The sequence below is a fragment of the Stenella coeruleoalba genome, assembly GCF_951394435.1.
Source record: "Stenella coeruleoalba genome assembly, contig: scaffold_225, whole genome shotgun sequence".
Taxonomy (NCBI): Eukaryota; Metazoa; Chordata; class Mammalia; order Artiodactyla; family Delphinidae; genus Stenella; species Stenella coeruleoalba.
The window spans coordinates 349225-369215 of NW_027646180.1; the positions used below are offsets into that span (position 1 = coordinate 349225).

At 63.5% G+C, this 19991-nt stretch overlaps 3 gene segments (V, D, J or C); all 3 read left to right on the forward strand.

Moving 5' to 3' along the window:
• Positions 1-427: 427 nt before the first annotated feature.
• On the forward strand, positions 428-11039 carry LOC307181285 (immunoglobulin heavy constant mu-like). The segment is given in 7 exons: positions 428-462; positions 6521-6835; positions 6909-7244; positions 7487-7804; positions 7966-8298; positions 10467-10582; positions 10667-11039.
• The window catches only part of LOC307181284 (immunoglobulin heavy constant epsilon-like), a 112387-nt gene continuing 92983 nt past the window's right edge, over positions 588-19991 (forward strand). Inside the window, exon 1 of the C gene segment in view lies at positions 588-850.
• LOC307181280 (immunoglobulin heavy constant delta-like) overlaps positions 15135-19991 on the forward strand; it is a 32385-nt gene continuing 27528 nt past the window's right edge. The window contains exons 1-6 of the C gene segment in view: positions 15135-15195; positions 15508-15825; positions 15994-16077; positions 17607-17672; positions 17965-18288; positions 18477-18809.

A 19991-nucleotide genomic window follows, 5' to 3' on the forward strand; every position in this document is an offset into this window, starting at 1 on the left:
GGCCCTGGGACAGGGGCGGCTGGGAGGGAGGAGCCCTGAGCAGAGCTTCCCCAGGGCCGGGGCCTGTGTGCGTCAGGGCGACCAGAACCGCTTCAGCGCTTGGGGCCAGGGCACCCAGGCCACCATCTCCTCGGGTGAGATGGCTCTCTGCTTCCTCTGTCCTGGGCCGGGGGAAAACCTCCAGAGAGTCCTTGGCCCGTGTGGGACGCTCGGGGGTCCCCGGGGGGAGGCTGCTCCTGAAGTCATCTGCCTCCCCGTCCTGCGGAAATGGGACCTCTGCTGGTGGAACAGTCTGGACGGAGCGGGTTCTGCGCCCGGGGCCGCAGAGACCTGGGGGTAGGGCTTCGGGTGGGACCAGGAGGCTGCCAGGGGCTTGGGTTTTTGTACACCTCCCAACGGGGCCCATGGCATTGTGACAACTGGATACCTGGGGCCAGGGGCTCCTGGTCACCGTCTCCTCAGGTGAGTCCTCACCAGCCCTCCTGCCTCACTTTCTCTGAGACTTTTTTGCTGCATTTGGGGGGAAAACGAGGCTGTCTGGGTCTCAGGTCTAGAGGGCCTGGGGGACTCAGAAAGAGGGCTGAGGGGGCCCAGGCTCACCCCAGCAGGGAGCAGAGGTTCCAGACGCCCTCTCTGGATGGGCTCTGCAGCCAGAGCTTTCCCTGGGGTCTCAGCCACCCGGGGGCTCTGCGCTCCCAAGGTCCCCAGCCCTGCCGCCACAGTAGGCGCTGTGCGAGGTGGCCCGGCGGTCTTGGCCACCAGTTATTGCTCGGGGTCCCGGCATAGTTGTCACAGTGTGACAACTGGTATGACCCCTGGGGCCAGGGGCTCCTGGTCACCGTCTCCTCAGGTGAGTCCTCAGCCCCTCCACACTTCCACCGCACTTGGGGAGACCCGTGGTGTCAGGGTCTCAATGTCAGAGGCGCGGGGCACTTTGGAGGACCGGAAAGGGAGCCAGGGAGAGGGTCCCCATAAAAGGGGCCCAGAGATGGACCTCCCTGCCCCAAGGACGCCGCAGTGCAGGGACAGCCAAGGCAGCTCCTTTGGCTGGTCTGGCCATTTGATTCGAGCATCACCGCGTCACCAGGGGCTTCCGTCAGCTTTCTGGGGCAGGCGGCTGGCTGTTTGATGTTGATTGGACTTCTGAGTTTGAGTTAAGGATTCGTGATTCATGGTCAGGCAGCCTAGGCGGGCAGTGGTCTGGCTTCTGGGCGCCAGGCTGGGATGTGGGGTCTCCGGGTCAGCCTGGAGGGGGCAGGGCCATCAGAGGGTTCTGGGGCCCTCCGGATAAGTGACTCGGACCGTCGGCTCCCCGGGCGCCATGGGGCCGTGCCGGGCCCCCGAGGTTTTTGTGAGGTGAAGCTGGAGATCCCACCACAGTGATTACTGCGGTATAGACGCCTGGGGCCAAGGGATCGATGTCACCGTCTCCTCAGGTAAGAATGGCCCCTCCAGGGCCTTTATTTTCTGCTCCTGTCTCTGGGGTTTCTGGGCATCGCCGTCTGGTCCTCAGGACGTGTCTGTGTCCGCCGGGGGACTGGGCAGACTGGCCAGGAGGGGACCAGGACCAGGCGCCCTAGGGATTTCAGAGCCTCTGGATTTTCTGATGTCTTTCAAAAATCGGAATACTGCCGGCATTCAAGAGGCGGCTGCAGGCGGGAAGGGCCACCTGTGGGGGAGTCCCAGGACCCCCTCGGCGGCAGGACAGTTTGGTCTATGGCAAGAGATAATTTGGCTGCTACAATCATAGAGTCAGTTGAGGACTGTGCCTTGATGATTGTGTTTCTAGAAGCACAGGAATGCCACATGTGGAAGGCACAGTGAAATATCCTCTTCAGATATGAGGTGTGCTCTGCGCCAGATTGTACTTCAAATTCTTTATTGGTTAGGGTTAGAATTGTCTGGTGAGGATGGACGTGTAGTGTCCCGATCTTGGTGAGAGCGGGGTGCCCCAGCCCCCCGAAAGGAAGAGCCTGGGGAGGTTACAGGTACCGGGCTTTGTGGGGACACTTGCTAAGAGAAAGATACATGTTCATCGTAAGAGGCACGCTTACGAAATACTAAAAGGCAGGATATGCTTCAAGGGGGTCCTGATGATCAGGAAAATTGTGACTTTAGGATGTGAGAGACTGTTAATGTATTTTAAATTTTATCATTCGATTAACAACTGTGAATCCTGTCTTTGGGGAGTTGACAGGGGTGCAAGCTTGGCCGAGGAGCAGTAACTCGGTACTGTCGGCCCCCTGCCCTGCTTCAAGGCTGAGTTTTGGCAACAATAAATTCGGCTTATTTTTTTAATTAATTGGTGGTGCTGAGTTAGTCAAGATGGCCGCGTGTGGGGCTGGCCCCCTGCAGCAGGTGGCAGGAAGCAGATGAGCCGAGAGTCTATTTCAGGAAGCAAGAAAACACAGTTGGTACATTTTTAGCTCATGGCCACCAAGGTGTGGTTTGGTGAGGGTGTTGCGCGGCCCACAAAACTGAAAATGTTCCACTGAACGCAACAACACCTGGAAAATTTGCATTTCTAAATTAAGGCAAAGATGTTGACAGAAACTAGAAGGTTCCCCTTTTCACTATTTGAATCGATTTCAGTTTTAGCTTATCAACTGCTCGTTTATATTCCTTTTCAAAGTAAATATTTAAGAAAGTAAATAGTCTTAGGTGCATTTTATCAATGCATTCGTATAATGTTCTAATGGGGTATTCCTTCAAGGTAATTAATCCCAAACCATCCTCCGATGCCCTGAAGCACTGTTTTCACTATGAGTGTGCCCACAGTCTTTAGGCGGTCGATTTTCTCTTCGTGACTAAGAAACACTCTGGTATTCTGATACGGTTGCCCTCCTTTCAGTATTTTTCGAGACCACTTTGCAGGTATCCAGCTCAGGACAGATTTTAGGTGAAATGTGTGCATTCGTCATGAAGTATTTCAGTTAACCATGTTGGTTGGTGGATTGAGGAGACGCAGGCGGGTGTGAGTCCGGAAGGACTCAGGATGCTTTGGAAGGGCCGTCTCTGTTCTGAGTCATCGGCCCAGCCAGCATCTTAGTGGAAGGAGCTCCCGTGGAGGGTCCGAGAGCGGGTGCCCCCAGGCCCGCCGTGGCTGGGGGTCTCCTGGGACCGCCCGGAGCAGGGGATGGCAGTCCTGGCTTCTGCCACCGGCCAGTGGGCTAGTGGTGAATCAGCCGTTTTTAAGGGATTTGGAGGAATTCTTCCAGGCCAAAGACCCCCCGGGACTTGCCCGTGACCGGGAGCCTGGAAAGGTAAGAGGAAGGCTGCCAGCGCCGCCGGATGTGCTGCTCCGGGAAATCTGTATGAAACGGTTTTGTTTTCGCTCGAAGGGGAATCAGTCTTTGACTACTGCCTGTGTGGGCCCGGGTGCTTCACACACCAGGGCACCCCTTACCGTGTCCTCGCTTAAGCGGGAAAGGCGGCTCTGGGTTTTAGATCGTTGCTGTGCACTGGAAAGCAGCCTCCGCAGAGCTTTGGGATAAAGAGCACAGCTGTGCGCGGCAATTCACAAAAAATGCGTTTCCCGTCATTGTTAATGAGGATTTCTCCTGGAGGGGATTTTGTCAAGTCGGACTCATTTGAGACTCGGGAGTGAGAGGAACCGGGGCCACGGGCACGTGCCCGGGAAGGCCAAGGCGCCGAGGGAAGCGTCCCCGAGGCTCTCCTCTCCCCGGAGAAGCCACGCTGCCCATTCCAGAGAGGCTGGGACCGTCCTTCTGATGAGGGCAAATGCGCCTAGGCTCTTGCAAGATGCTTTAGGGAGTGTAAAGTCGCCAGCAAGCATTATCCCAGGGAGCCGAGGAAGGTGGTGGCTGACACTGCTGGGAGCCGAAGCCGGCCGGGCCCGGGGCAGGCACGGAGGAATCGGGTGCCCAGTGGGAAGGGGAGGGCAGGGACTCCGGGGAGAGGAGAGAGCAAGGGGCACAAAGGGACCTGACCCCGGGCCCAGCCCAGCTGTGCGGGATTCCTGGACCGGGTGCCTTAGCCAAGGCAAGTGGGTCTGGTGCTTTCTGGCTAGAACCACTGGGCTTTCAGGGCTGTGCAGGGCTACCCTGGGCTGCCCATAGCAGGCCTGAGCTGAGCTGGACAAAACCGGACTGAACCGGGCTTTCGGAGCTGAGCTGGATTGGACTGAGCTGAGCCGGGCTTAGTGGGGCTGAGTGGGGCTGAACTGGGCTGAGCTGAGCTGAGCTGGGCTGGGCTGCGCTGAGGTGGTCTGAACTGGACTGAACTGGGCTGAGCTAGTCTGAGCTGGGCTAAGCTGGGCTGAGCTGAGGTGGATTGGACTGAGCTGAGCCTGGTTTAACGGGTGTGAGTGGGGCTGAGCTGGGCTGGGCTGGGCTGGGCTGGGCTGAGCTGAGCTGGGCTGAGCTGAGCTGGGCTGAGCTGGGCTGAGCTGAGCTGAGCTGGGCTGTGCTGAGCTGAGCTGAGCTGCGCTGAGCTGGGCTGAGCTGAGCTGGGCTGGGCTGCACTGAGGTGGTCTGAACTGGACTGAACTGGGCTGAGCTGGGCTGAGCTGGGCTGAGCCGGGCTGAGCTGAGCTGGGCTGGGCTGGGCTGAGCTGGGCTGTGCTGAGCTGGGCTGAGCTGGGCTGAGCCGGGCTGAGCCGAGCTGGGCTGAGCTGGGCTGAGCTGGTCTGGGCTGGGCTGAGCTGGGGTGAGCTGGTCTGGGCTGAGCTGAGCTGGGTTGAGCTGGGCTGAGCTGGGCTGAGCTGAGCTGAGCTGGGTTGAGCTGGGTTGAGCTGGGCTGAGCTGAGCTGAGCTGGGCTGTGCTGAGCTGAGCTGGGCTGAGCTGGGCTGAGCTGAGCTGGGCTGGGCTGAGCTGGGCTGGGCTGAGCTGAGCTGGGCTGAGCTGGGCTGAGCTGAGCTGAGCTGGGCTGTGCTGAGCTGGGCTGAGCTGGGCTGAGCTGAGCTGGGCTGGGCTGCACTGAGGTGGTCTGAACTGGACTGAACTGGGCTGAGCTGGGCTGAGCCAGGCTGAGCTGAGCTGTGCTGTGCTGAGCTGGGCTGGGCTGAGCTGAGCTGGGCTGTGCTGGGCTAAGCTGGGCTGAGCTGGGCTGAGCTGGGCTGTGCTGAGCTGGGCTGAACTGAGCTGAGCTGGGCTGAGCTGGGCTGAGCTGGGCTGCGCTGGGCTGAGCTGAGCTGGGCTGGGCTGAGCTGAGCTGGGCTGAGCTGGGCTGTGCTGGGCTGGGCTGAGCTGGGCTGGGCTGGGCTGAGCTGAGCTAAGCTGGGCTGAACTGGGCTGGGCTGGGCTGAGCTGGGCTGAGCTGGGCTGTGCTGAGCTGAGCTGAGCTGGGCTGTGCTGAGCTGAGCTGGGCTGGGCTGAGCTGGGCTGAGCTGGGCTGAGCTTGGCTGAGCTGGGCTGGGCTGAGCTGGGCTGAGCTGGGCTGGGCTGGGCTGGGCTGAGCTGAGCTGGGCTGAGCTGAGCTGGGCTGAGCTGGGCTGTGCTGAGCTGGGCTGGGCTGAGCTGGGCTGGGCTGTGCTGAGCTGGGCTGGGCTGAGCTGGGCTGAGCTGGGCTGTGCTGAGCTGGGCTGAACTGAGCTGAGCTGGGCTGAGCTGGGCTGAGCTGGTCTGGGCTGAGCTGGGCTGTGCTGAGCTGGGCTGGGCTGAGCTGGGCTGAGCTGGGCTGAGCTGGGCTGAGCCGGGCTGAGCTGAGCAGGGCTGAGCTGGGCTGTGCTGAGCTGGGCTGAACTGAGCTGAGCTGGGCTGAGCTGGGCTGAGCTGGTCTGGGCTGAGCTGGGCTGAGCTGAGCTGAGCTGGGCTGAGCTGGGCTGAGCTGGTCTGGGCTGAGCTGAGCTGGGCTGGGCTGAGCTGGGCTAGCTGGGCTGAGCTGGGCTAAGCTGGATGGGCTGAGATGGGCTGAGCTGGGCCGATCGGGGCTTAGCTGGATGGGCTGAGCCGAGCTGATCCAGGCTGAACTGGATGAGCTGAGCTGGGCTGAAATGGGTTGAGCTGGGTTGATTTGCACTGAACTGGGCTGAACGGGGCTGAGCTGGGCTGAGCTGGGCTGAAATGGGCTGAGCCGGGCTGAGCTGAGCTGAGCTGGATGGGCTGAGCTGGGCTGAACTGGGTTGAGCTGGGTTGAACTGCACTGAACTGGGCTGAGCGGGGCTGGGCTAACCAAGGGGGACTGAGATGGGTCCCGCAGAAGTGGACTGGCTGGGCTGGCTCGACTTGGACGAGCTGCTTTGGGAGGGTTTAACCTCACCTGAGCCCTGGGAGTCATGCCGGGCCGTCCTGGCTGCTCTGGGCCGACCTCAGTGACCTGCTTGTGCTGAGGGCCGGTGGAGCTGAGTCTGCATCATCCTCACCGATGACCTTCAGACCCTCCCTCCGACCCCAGACCCCCAGCCTGGGCCCAGTGTGGCTGAGCCAGGGGCAGTGAGGCCGCGCCGGCTCCACCGTCCCAGAGGGAAGGCGGGTCGCCCGAACCCCCGACCTACCGGCAGGGCACGAGAGACACTTCTCACGCCCCCTTTCTCTTTTGTCCTCTCTCTCGGGTCCTCAGGGAGCCCGTCTGCCCCGATTCTCTTCCCCCTGGTCTCCTGCGTGAACTCCCAGTCTGATGAGAACCCGGTGGCCCTGGGCTGCCTGGCCCGGGACTTCTTGCCCAGCTCCATCAGCTTCTCCTGGAGCTACAGTAACAGCACCAGCATCAGCAGCCTGAACATCCACAGCTTCCCGGCCGTCCTGCGGGAGGGCAAGTACGCGGCCTCCTCCCAGGTGCTCCTGCCTTTCTCAAGCATCCCCCAGGGCTCCGAAGAGCACCTGCTGTGCAGCGTCAAGCACCCCAGCGGCGACCGGTCCCTGTCAGTTGTCGTAGGTGAGCCGGGCTCCTCCCGCGGCCGGGGGCGGGGTCAGACCAGGCGCAGCTGACGCCTTGTCCTTCTCTGCAGGGCCCATAAGTAAACAGCCACCCAACGTGGTCGTCTTCATGCCCCCCCGAGACGCTTTCTCCGGCAACCCCCAGCGCACGTCCAGGCTCATCTGCCAGGCCACAGACTTCAGCCCCAAGCAGATCTCCTTTTCCTGGTTTCGTGACGGAAAGCGGGTGGTGTCTGGCATCAGCGAAGGCCCAGTGGAGACTGTACAGTCCTCGCCCGTGACCTTCAGGACCTACAGCATGCTGACCATCACGGAGAGCGAGTGGCTCAGCCAGAGCGTGTTCACCTGTGAGGTGGAACACAGCGAGTGGATCATCCAGAAGAACGTGTCCTCTGTGTGCGGCTCCCGTGAGTGCAGCCCCCGGGCTGGGTGGGGACCCTCACACAGGTCTGCATACACCGCTCCCGACGTGCCAGCAGCGTCCTGAGCCTTGGCTTCTCAGAGCGGCCCAGGGCAGGGAGGGGCTGTGTGCGGGGCAGCTGGGGGGACCCTGGGCTCACGAGGGACGCAGCCAGCTCGGCGCCTGCTCTTTGGGCCGCACTGTTCCTCCGCCTGATTTCACTCCAACCAACTCTCTTCCCACCTCCAGCCCTGCCCTCCCACATCAGGATCTTCACCATCCCCCCGTCCTTCGCTGGCATCTTCCTCACCAAGTCAGCCAAGCTTTCCTGCCTGGTCACAGACCTGACCACCTATGACAGCCTGAGCATCTCCTGGACCCGCCAGAATGGCGAGGCCCTGCAGACCCACACCAACGTCTCCGAGAGCCACGCCAATGGCACATTCAGCGCCGTGGGTGAGGCCTCTGTCTGCGTAGAGGAATGGGAGTCTGGAGAAAGGTTCACGTGCACGGTGACCCACACAGACCTGCCCTCGCCACTGAAGCGCGACATCTCCAGGCCCACAGGTGAGCCTGCACTGGCCTCCTTCCCTCCGCCCCGGGCTCTCCCACGGCTTCTGGGGTCTGAGGACAACGAGGCGGGACCAGGAGAACCCCTGCGCTCCCCGTCGTCCAGGACGGATCCCTCTCGCCCACGACCCGATCTCACCACCGTGTCTCCCCCACAGAGGTCGCCAAGCACATGCCGTCCGTGTACGTGCTGCCACCAACACGGGAACAGCTGAGCCTGCGGGAGTCCGCCTCCGTCACCTGCCTGGTGAAGGGCTTCTCGCCCGCGGACGTGTTCGTGCAGTGGCTGCAGAAGGGGCAGCCCATGTCCTCCGACAAGTACGTGACCAGTGCCCCGGCGCCCGAGCCCCAGGTCCCTGGCGCCTACTTCGTGTACAGCATCCTGACGGTGAGCGAAGAGGACTGGAACAGCGGGGAGACCTACACCTGCGTCGTGGGCCACGAGGCCCTGCCCCACATGGTGACCGAGAGGACCGTGGACAAGTCCACCGGTAAACCCACCCTGTACAACGTGTCACTGGTCATGTCCGACACGGCCAGCACCTGCTACTGACCACCCGGCCGCCCGCTCAGGCCGGGGCCAGAGCCCCTGGGTGACCGTCGCTGTGTGTGTGCATGCGTGCGTGCAAACTAACCATGTCAGTGGGTGAGATGTTGCATTTTATAAAAATTAGAAATAAAAAGATCCGTTCAAAAGACGCTGGTTGTGAGTGAGCGGTGCTCTCCCCGCAGGGGCCATGGCTGTGCTGCCCCCCCCAGCAGACTGCCCTCCCCCACCGCCCTCGCCCCGCCTCTGCACGGGCCTCCGACCCAGCCCTGGAAGCCCTGGTGCCCCTTGCAGAATGCTCCCAGCAAGCCAAGCCTATACTCACTGCTCCTCTAGCTGCTTCTTCAGCCACACCGGGGGCACACGGGCGTGCAACACGTGCATGCGCATGCACACACACAGCCACATACATACACGCAGAGACACACATGCATGTGGGCACGCACACAGAGAGACACGCGTGTGCGCGGACACACAGGCAGGCACACACATGGACAGAGACGTGGATGCACGTGACACAGACACATATGTGATGGACACGGCACACACACAAAGACATGGACACATGCACACGTGGACACACAGAGACCTACACAGATACACAGGTACACACACACACGCACGCACAGTCACAGCACACATAGGCACGTGCACATGGGCTCACACACAGACACACCTGCATGCTCGTGGACAAGTCGTGGGCACGCAGACACACGCTGAGACATGCACACACAGACATATGGACACACACACACCGATGTGCTGTGCACACACACGGCACACGCACAGGCTTGCACACACGGACACAGATGCCGACCCTCGCACAGCCGTCACCACTCGGTGCCTCTTGGCAGACGCGCCCGCCCCCGCCGGCGGTGTTCCTCTGCACCACTCTGGCTGCCGGGCGTCGCGCCCAAGCTCTGCTTGTCCTTCTGTCTCAGCTTGGGGGTGTGTCCACGGGCCGGCCCATCCTGGACTCCTGCCATGGCCACCGTCCCCAGCCCCAGGGTAGCGGGCTCCAAGGCCCACCATGGCCCGGCCAGCTGCAGTTCCTCAGGATGGCGCGGGCCCATGCCCCGGAGGGGTGCCTCTCCCACTCCCGGTCCAGGCCCTTGTGAGGGCGGCAGCGCCCCCATCCCCTCCCGCTGTGAAGAGGCAGCGGGAGGCTATCCCAGGAGGGGCCTCCTTGGAGTAGGAAGCTGCAGGGGCCCTGTCTGCAAACACTGGCCTGGAAATGGTGGGCACAGAGCCGGGTGGGCAGGGAGGGGAGCGGGGGCCGAGCAGGTCTCCTGGGTCCAGCTCACCACCGCCCCTCCAGGCTGCCTCCCGACCCTCCTGGGCTCCTGGCCCTTTAGGGGCCTGAGCCCCAGAGGACCCCAGGGTCTCTCAGTGTGGGGGCTGCAGACCCCACAGAATGTCCTCTGCCTGTCGTCCTAATGTCTCCCTCCCTGGGGGCTCAGGGTCTGTCTGGCCCCTTGGTCCCCCAGCCTTGAGTGCTGGTGGGGCAGACAAGCCAGCCAGCGCCCCACACGGCCTCTCCCGTGTGCCATTGGCCCCAAGAAGGAGAGGGAGGGAGGCTGGAAGGATGGGCCTCTCAGCACAGACAGCTGCCTGCCCCCGGGGCTGATCCTCACTGGCCGCGGGGCCCACCCCAAACCGCAGGGGACAGGACGCCCACCCCCTGCCTCTCAGCCCCAAGTGGCCCTACGACCTCCAGGGGAGTCCAGGACACCGGGGGCCACTCCACCGGCCCTGGCACGGGCCGCACCCCGTGCGTACTGTGCTGCTCGGTCGTGCTCTCTGCCACCCCAGGTCTCCTGGGACAAGGTGCTTGGGGTCGCCTCTCTGCTCAGCTTTGGCCACGCCCTGCGCCTGCCCGGCCCGGATCGGGTGGTCAGTGGCCTGCCGTGCCTGCCCGAGACCCCGCCTGGCAAGCCCAGGAGCTCCCAGCCCCACAGCAGGGCTGGCGCGGGAGAGCACGTGCCCTCCTGCCCGCCCGCCTGCTTCTGCCATGCCCCCAGCGCTCCCGGTGGCCGCACGGCCGAGGGGCAGCCAGGGTGGGCCCTGCGGGCGTTGCGGCCGAGCTGACCCACTGTGCCATGTCTCCTGCAGAGGGCGAAGTGAGCGCCGAGGAAGAAGGCTTCGAGAACCTCAACACCATGGCCTCCACCTTCATCGTCCTCTTCCTCCTGGGCCTCTTCTACAGCACCACAGTCACCCTGTTCAAGGTGGGCTGCCTGGCCGTGAGGAGCGGGTGGCACACGACCCCCTGGGACCCCCACCCCCACTCACATGGTCTCTGTCGCCTGCAGGTGAAGTGACGGCCAGCCAAGGACATGGGGCACCAGAGACGGAACGAGAGGGGAGCCGCCTTGGGGCCAGGGGGTTGCGTGGCTTGTCCACTTGTACTGAAATCTTCCCCGTGTCCCTCTCCAGCTTCGAGCTCTAAGCAACCGGCTTCTCCCGACGTGGCCAAATGCCGTGGCCAAGCATGGAGCCCGCAGCCGTGGGCTGTGCCCGGCCCTGCTTTGCAATGTCTCGCTTGTGGCCTTGAAATAAATACGTACATTTTACCTTGTGACGCTGCTTCCTCGTGAAGGGTTTTCCTCAAGCCATACTCCTGTGTGCTGTGTATCTCGAGAGCTGACCCCAATTCCAAAGGGCTCTTTGGAAAGGGCCGTGCGTCTCCTCCCAGGCCCATAGGGGACGTGCCGGGCTGGGTCTCAGGGCTGTTCCAGAGGAAGAAAGACAGCTGAGCTGGAGAGGACCCCCGGCCTGGTCTCCCAGCGCAGCCTGAGCTGGGGCCCCTGTGTGCGTCAGCGGGGACGCCGCTACGAGCCCCGCGTGAGGCCTTGTCACTCTGTCTCTGTTCCTAGCAAGCCCAGCCACAGGAGGGCTTGTCCGACCTTGGGAGTGCCTGGTGTGTGCGGGTGGGACTCAGGAGGGGCGCCCGGCGCATGTGCAGCCACCGTGTGCTCTGCAGGAGCGCGGGCCCTCACCCACTGCCCAGCAGACAGTGACGGAGCTCGGAAGCGGGCGCAGAGGTCTCGGGTGAAACGGCCGGGAGAGACACAGAGGAAAGGCCCAGAAAGGGGGACAGCTGGCAGGAGGTAGGGGAGCCAGGGATTAGTGCTCGGAGAAGGGAGCTGAGCCAGGCGATGCAGAGAAGTCCGGGCCAGCTGTGGCAGCAGGCGGTGGGACAGGAGAGGAGGCACAGGGACCAGAGGAGGTGGCCCAGGTGAGGGCAGTCTGGGAGCCATCTCCCCTGGGAGGCAATTTCAGGGTGCTGGGGGCCCACAGGGGTGGCAGGGGCTTGAAGAGGCGACTGCCTAAGAGAGCTGGCAGTGGACACGGGTCCCCAGAGAAACCCTTCCCCTGGCAGTGGGCTCCCGGTGCATATTTCTGATTAAACGGTGCCCTTTGCAGCCCACCCTGTCAGGCTGTGGGACATTCAATGAGGGGTCCCACAGAGCACAGCCACCCCCAGTGGGGATGGGGGGGTTCTCATGCAGGCCACGGGGCTGACAGCTCAGGACAGCACCTGTAGGAGTGTCTGAGGGCTGTCACAACAAAGAACCACAGGCCAGGCTTAAACAACACAAGTTCATTCTCTCACAGCCTAGAGGCTGGAAGCAAGATCAAGGTGCCGGCAGGGCTGGTCCCTCCGAGGCTGTGAGAGGATCCGTTCAGTGCTCCTGGGGTTGCCAGCTCCTACTTCCTATTTGAACTATTGGAATCGATTTCAGTTTTAGCTTATCAACTGCTCGTTTATATTCCTTTTCAAAGTAAATATTTAAGAAAGTAAATAGTCTTAGGTGCATTTTATCAATGCATTCGTATAATGTTCTAATGGGGTATTCCTTCAAGGTAATTAATCCCAAACCATCCTCCGATGCCCTGAAGCACTGTTTTCACTATGAGTGTGCCCACAGTCTTTAGGCGGTCGATTTTCTCTTCGTGACTAAGAAACACTCTGGTATTCTGATACGGTTGCCCTCCTTTCAGTATTTTTCAAGACCACTTTGCAGGTATCCAGCTCAGGACAGATTTTAGGTGAAATGTGTGCATTCGTCATGAAGTATTTCAGTTAACCATGTTGGTTGGTGGATTGAGGAGACGCAGGCGGGTGTGAGTCCGGAAGGACTCAGGACGCTTTGGAAGGGCCGTCTCTGTTCTGAGTCATCGGCCCAGCCAGCATCTTAGTGGAAGGAGCTCCCGTGGAGGGTCCGAGAGCGGGTGCCTCCAGGCCCGCCGTGGCTGGGGGTCTCCTGGGACCGCCCGGAGCAGGGGATGGCAGTCCTGGCTTCTGCCACCGGCCAGTGGGCTAGTGGTGAATCAGCCGTTTTTAAGGGATTTGGAGGAATTCTTCCAGGCCAAAGACCCCCCGGGACTTGCCCGTGACCGGGAGCCTGGAAAGGTAAGAGGAAGGCTGCCAGCGCCGCCGGATGTGCTGCTCCGGGAAATCTGTATGAAACGGTTTTGTTTTCGCTCGAAGGGGAATCAGTCTTTGACTACTGCCTGTGTGGGCCCGGGTGCTTCACACACCAGGGCACCCCTTACCGTGTCCTCGCTTAAGCGGGAAAGGCGGCTCTGGGTTTTAGATCGTTGCTGTGCACTGGAAAGCAGCCTCCGCAGAGCTTTGGGATAAAGAGCACAGCTGTGCGCGGCAATTCACAAAAAATGCGTTTCCCGTCATTGTTAATGAGGATTTCTCCTGGAGGGGATTTTGTCAAGTCGGACTCATTTGAGACTCGGGAGTGAGAGGAACCGGGGCCACGGGCACGTGCCCGGGAAGGCCAAGGCGCTGAGGGAAGCGTCCCCGAGGCTCTCCTCTCCCCGGAGAAGCCACGCTGCCCATTCCAGAGAGGCTGGGACCGTCCTTCTGATGAGGGCAAATGCGCCTAGGCTCTTGCAAGATGCTTTAGGGAGTGTAAAGTCGCCAGCAAGCATTATCCCAGGGAGCCGAGGAAGGTGGTGGCTGACACTGCTGGGAGCCGAAGCCGGCCGGGCCCGGGGCAGGCACGGAGGAATCGGGTGCCCAGTGGGAAGGGGAGGGCAGGGACTCCGGGGAGAGGAGAGAGCAAGGGGCACAAAGGGACCTGACCCCGGGCCCAGCCCAGCTGTGCGGGATTCCTGGACCGGGTGCCTTAGCCAAGGCAAGTGGGTCTGGTGCTTTCTGGCTAGAACCACTGGGCTTTCAGGGCTGTGCAGGGCTACCCTGGGCTGCCCATAGCAGGCCTGAGCTGAGCTGGACAAAACCGGACTGAACCGGGCTTTCGGAGCTGAGCTGGATTGGACTGAGCTGAGCCGGGCTTAGTGGGGCTGAGTGGGGCTGAACTGGGCTGAGCTGAGCTGAGCTGGGCTGGGCTGCGCTGAGGTGGTCTGAACTGGACTGAACTGGGCTGAGCTAGTCTGAGCTGGGCTAAGCTGGGCTGAGCTGAGGTGGATTGGACTGAGCTGAGCCTGGTTTAACGGGTGTGAGTGGGGCTGAGCTGGGCTGGGCTGGGCTGGGCTGGGCTGAGCTGAGCTGGGCTGAGCTGAGCTGGGCTGAGCTGGGCTGAGCTGAGCTGAGCTGGGCTGTGCTGAGCTGAGCTGAGCTGCGCTGAGCTGGGCTGAGCTGAGCTGGGCTGGGCTGCACTGAGGTGGTCTGAACTGGACTGAACTGGGCTGAGCTGGGCTGAGCTGGGCTGAGCCGGGCTGAGCTGAGCTGGGCTGGGCTGGGCTGAGCTGGGCTGTGCTGAGCTGGGCTGAGCTGGGCTGAGCCGGGCTGAGCCGAGCTGGGCTGAGCTGGGCTGAGCTGGTCTGGGCTGGGCTGAGCTGGGGTGAGCTGGTCTGGGCTGAGCTGAGCTGGGTTGAGCTGGGCTGAGCTGGGCTGAGCTGAGCTGAGCTGGGTTGAGCTGGGTTGAGCTGGGCTGAGCTGAGCTGAGCTGGGCTGAGCTGAGCTGAGCTGAGCTGGGCTGGGCTGTGCTGAGCTGTGCTGAGCTGGGCTGTGCTGAGCTGAGCTGAGCTGGGCTGAGCTGGGCTGAGCTGAGCTGGGCTGAGCTGGGCTGAGCTGAGCTGAGCTGGGCTGTGCTGAGCTGAGCTGGGCTGAGCTGGGCTGAGCTGAGCTGGACTGGGCTGAGCTGGGCTGGGCTGAGCTGTGCTGAGCTGTGCTGTGCTGAGCTGAGCTGAGCTGAGCTGTGCTGAGCTGTGCTGTGCTGAGCTGAGCTGGGCTGAGTTGGGCTGAGCTGGGCTGGGCTGAGCTGGGTTCAGCTGGGCTGGGCTGAGCTGAGCTGAGCTGGACTGAGCTGAGCTGGGCTGAGCTGGGCTGAGCTGGGCTGAACTGGGCTGAACTGGATGAGCTGAGCTGGGCTGGGCTGGGTTGAGCTGAGTTGAGCTGAGCTGGGTTGAACTGCACTGAACTGGGCTGAGCGGGGCTGAGCTGAGCTGGTCTGGGCTGAGCTGAGCTGGGCTGTGCTGAGCTGTGCTGAGCTGGGCTGGGCTGGGCTGAACTGGGTTGAGCTGGGCTGAGCTGAGCTGGGTTGAACTGCACTGAACTGGGCTGAGCGGGGCTGAGCTGAGCTGGTCTGGGCTGAGCTGAGCTGGGCTGTGCTGAGCTGTGCTGAGCTGGGCTGGGCTGGGCTGAACTGGGTTGAGCTGGGCTGAGCTGGGCTGGGCTGAGCTGGCCTGAGCTGGGCTAAGCTGAGCGGAACTGGGTTGAGCTGGGTTGATTTGCACTGAACTGGGCTGAGCGGAGCTGAACTGGGCTGAGCGGGGCTGGGCTAACCAAGGGGGACTGAGATGGGTCCCGCAGAAGTGGACTGGCTGGGCTGGCTCGACTTGGACGAGCTGCTTTGGGAGGGTTTAACCTCACCTGAGCCCTGGGAGTCACGCTGGGCCGTCCTGGCTGCTCTGGGCCGACCTCAGTGACCTGCTTGTGCTGAGGGCCGGTGGAGCTGAGTCTGCATCATCCTCACCAATGACCTTCAGACCCTCCCTCCGACCCCAGACCCCCAGCCTGGGCCCAGTGTGGCTGAGCCAGGGGCAGTGAGGCCGCGCCGGCTCCACTGTCCCAGAGGGAAGGCGGGTCGCCCGAACCCCCGACCTACCGGCAGGGCACGAGAGACACTTCTCACGCCCCCTTTCTCTTTTGTCCTCTCTCTCGGGTCCTCAGGGAGCCCGTCTGCCCCGATTCTCTTCCCCCTGGTCTCCTGCGTGAACTCCCAGTCTGATGAGAACCCGGTGGCCCTGGGCTGCCTGGCCCGGGACTTCTTGCCCAGCTCCATCAGCTTCTCCTGGAGCTACAGTAACAGCACCAGCATCAGCAGCCTGAACATCCACAGCTTCCCGGCCGTCCTGCGGGAGGGCAAGTACGCGGCCTCCTCCCAGGTGCTCCTGCCTTTCTCAAGCATCCCCCAGGGCTCCGAAGAGCACCTGCTGTGCAGCGTCAAGCACCCCAACGGCGACCGGTCCCTGTCAGTGCGTGTCCCAGGTGAGCCGGGCTCCTCCCGCGGCCGGGGGCGGGGTCAGGCCAGGCGCATCCCCACTACATCACCCTGCTCGCCCCCCACCCCCTGCCCTTCCTGTTCACCTTGCGGCCCCTCCCCCCAGTACACACTGCACTCTGACCCTCACCTGCTCACTGCTTCCCTGATTTCAGCATCGAAGCAGACTCCAAACCACTTGGTGTCCTCTGTGACGTCCCAGTTAGTGGACTTCACCCTAACCACTCCAAGGATCACAGGTCAGCAGCCCCCGCCCACGCACACCCCCACCTGCCTGCCCGGCCCCCAGCTGCCTCCCTCTGGCAGCCCTCCATGACTTCTCCCATGAGTCCTTAAGTCACAGCCTGAGCCAGGAAGTCAGGGCACTGACCTGAGGGGTACCTACTGCAGAGACCACCTCAGGTCCCCGTGTGGCCATCAGCCCCTCATGAATGTGGTCAGGTCACAACGTGAGGGGCACTGTGAGAGGGAGAGCCCACAGGCCAGCTCCAGGCTCACCTGGCCCAGCAGACCCGCTGACCGTGAGCTCGCCATGGAGCCTCACACGGGCACACATTCCCAAGGCAGCCAGGAGTACGGAACTGAGCCCCGAGACCCTCACAGAAGCAGGGTGCCACCCACAGGGCCGGGGAGCCGTGGCAGCCGGCGAAAGCCGACCTCACCCCCAGTTCCACCCGGCTCCAGGCTCTCTGAGTGCTGGGGGCCTGGCTGGGGCCCAGGGTCACACCTCACCCTGTCTGCCACCCTGGGAAGCGTGTCCTCGCTCTGAGAAGGGCAGAAACCACTGGAGGTGTGCTGGCCACACAGAGAATGGCAGCCCCCTCGCCGGCCCCCTGGAGTGCTTGTGCAGCTCCAAGCAGAGGACAGCGGCCGCGACCCGAGGTGGCATCTCCGTGGGGGCCCTGCCCAGCTCATTGGTCAAGACGCTCACACCCCAGGGCAGAATCTGCTCCCGCCGTGCGTGTCCCCCAGGCTCGGGGTGGCCTGGTTGGGCACACAGGGCGTGGGGAATCAGGAGATAGTTCAGTCCTCCAGATGAGAAGGTCACCGCGGCAGGGCTGTGCACACCCACAACCCTCCCAGCGTGTGTCAGCACTCAGCCCCAGCCGTGATTCCTGCAGCCGGACCATCCACCCGGCAGCCTTGGTGGGTAGAGGGCGGAGCTTCAAGAGGACAGGCTGGGCCCTCCTGTTCTGGGGCCGGACCGCCCTCCCATGGAAGATGACCCACCTGGGGCCTAAGGTGTGCTGACCGCACGAGCCAAGCCCTCCGAAAAGGGAGGGCCCCCTGACCCAGACGCTGCCCGGCTCTCGCACGGCCCACAGGCCAGATGCGGCCCAAAGCCTGATCTCTACAGCCTAGGACTGGCCTTTCCAGTTCTAGAGGGATGGACCAGGAGGAGGAGGGCAAGAGGACAGACAGAAACCCCGTGCAGCTGCAAAGCCTAAAGATATTTGCTCTCTGGCCCTTGACAGAAAAGTTGGCTGACCCCTGGGCTGTCGCAATTTATGGCCCAATAACTTACTGGTCACCATCACCCTAAACTGTCGAGGTGACTGTCTTGGGGACGGTCCTTGAGCACTGAGCACAGGTACTCGTGACCAGCAGCAGACAGCCAGGGTCCCGCCAGAGCCTGGAGGTGTACTCGGGGAGGGCTGATGGAGACGACCCCCAGAGGGCGGGAAGGGGGCCGGCAGTGCGGGCAGGCCACAGCGCCAGCCATCTGTGGAGCTGGGAGGAGACCCTGACTCACCCCGTTCCCCCACAGTGCTGTCCACCAGTCGCACCCAGACAGAAGCCCGGATGCCAGAAAATCCAAAGGACCCCTGCAGAGGTCAGTCCTTGGGGCAACCAAGTGTGGGGGTGGGGAGAAGGGTGGAGAACTTTCAGCGGCCGAGAGAGCCTGCCTGCAAGCGAGACCCCAGCCCGGCTGTGGGCAACGGGAGGTCACCGGCCCACTGCCCTTCTGAAAGCAGCAAGGGCCGGTGGCTCTGGGGAGAGGGCAGGCCTGGGGCTGGGCGGTGACTAAAGACACCAGGAGCTGCTGGCCACCCCTCGACCCCGCTCCCATCCACTGCGCCAGGGACCACCACGCACCCTCGCCAACCTGTCCCTGTCCCCTGCAGAGTGCCGGAACCACACCCAGCCCCCCAGGGTCTACCTGCTGCGCCCTCCCCTGCAGGGCCTGTGGCTCCAGGCTCAGGCCACCTTCACCTGCCTGGCGGTGGGAGGCGACCTGCAGGCAGCCCGCTTGTCCTGGGAGGTGGATGGGAAGCCCCACAGCGGGCACACGGAGGAGGAGCCCAAAGAGCACACCAACGGGTCCTGGAGCCAGAGCAGCCACCTGCCCCTGCCCAGGGCCTCGTGGGCCAGCGGGGCGTCCGTCACCTGCACGCTGAGTGGCCCTGGCCTGCAGTCCCCGGTCACTCTGGCAGCACAGAGAGAACACGGTGAGGGCGGCTCCCAGGCCGGGGAGACAGGGCAGCCGCGGGCCCCCTGCGCCCCACACCGCAGCCGGCAGCGCCCCTGGCCACCTCCTTCCACCAGGGGACCCCGGGGGGTGGGACCCAGCGTCCCCTGGCCGCCTGGCTTCTCCCGATGCCCCCGGCCCAAAGCGTGACCGGGCTTCTCGCTACAGAGGCCTTGGCGCCCAGCAAGCCTGCCGTCCGCGTCCTGACGGCGCCCAGTCCACTGCCCGCTGCCGAGGCAGCCACCTGGCTCCTGTGCGAGGTGTCCAACTTCTCACCGCTGGGCATCCTCCTCGCCTGGATGGAGGGGCAGCGCGAGGTGGACCCTTCTTGGTCCGCCACGGCGCGCCCCGCAGCCCAGCCTGGGAACTCCTCGTTCCGCACCTGGAGCGTCCTGCGCGTCCCCGCCTTCCCGGGCCGTGCGGCTGCCACCTACACCTGTGTGGTCAGGCACGAGGCCTCCCGGACGCTGCTCAGCGCCAGCTGGAACCTGGACACTGGTGGTGAGTCACGCGGGCTGGGGGCTTCCATCCGAGCCGGTGGCAGACGCTGGGCCGGGGCGGAGGGGCAGCCCCGGAGGAGCCGGGCAGCGGGGACCAGGCTGCTGCACGTCTGGAGTGCACGCCTCCCTGCCCTGGGGGCTCTGGGTGCCCTGGAAGCTGCCCCATCAGGCCCGGCCCCGTGTCCACACACCATGTGCTGGCCCAGGAAGGGTGGGAGGTGGGCCCCCCCACCCCAGTCCCTGAGGAGCAGCCATCTCCCTCCAAGGTGCACCCACCTCTGGGTGCAGAGCAGGGCCTTCCCTGGGCTGGGTGTGAGGGTGATCACCCCAGACAGCGGCCCCCCGGGGGCGTCCAAGCCTCCCCAGCCCCCAAGACCTCCGCCCATCCGGGGGCACGGTCAGCACCTGGGAAGCCAGATATGCCCGGAAGCGGGGGCTGGGTTAGGGCACCCAAGGGAGTCAGACCAGCACACACCCACGGCAGGCCCTGACCACACGCCACTCAGAGGGGAAGAGTGGACAGACAGCGCCAGAGAAGAGGCTGTAGTGGGGGCCCAGGGACAGTGGTGGGCACCCTGGGCCGGGCAGGAGCTGTAGCAGGGGCCCAGGCCCCAGGCCACCCGACAGGAGCCAGGCAGAGGAAGGTGTTGGCAGCTGGGGGGCCCGAGTCGGCAAGGCGAGGGGGACAGGAAGGCTCCTGCTGTACTGGGGTCGGGCACCTCGCCTACGGCCCTGGCCCTCGCCAGGGGCACCCCTCGGAGTGGAGGAGACGCCCGGACAGCAGCCCTCACACAGACGGGCCTGGCAGCAGCGGCCTCCTGGTGGGCAGTGCCCCCGCTGGCCCTGCAGGGTCCCCCGGAGAGCGGCTGCACCCCCGGCCCACCTACCTGTGCCCCAGCAGGTGTCCTCCTGAAGTGCCCGCCTGGGGCACAGCCCGATTCACAGCACTGCCCCTCCCCATCCAGGCGCCGTCTGTGCTGGGCCACCTGTCACGGCTCACGCCCCTCTGGCCTGTCTGTTCCTGGGTCACTGAAATGGCCTCCTGCCCCTGCCCCTCTCTCTTCCCCTGGGCAGACGGGCCCCCAGGCACAGCGCAGGCTCTCCGTGGTCTCATGTCCCAGGAGACCCTGGACCGGGCACCTTCAGAGCCTTGACCCACACCTCCCACAGGGGCCAGAAATAT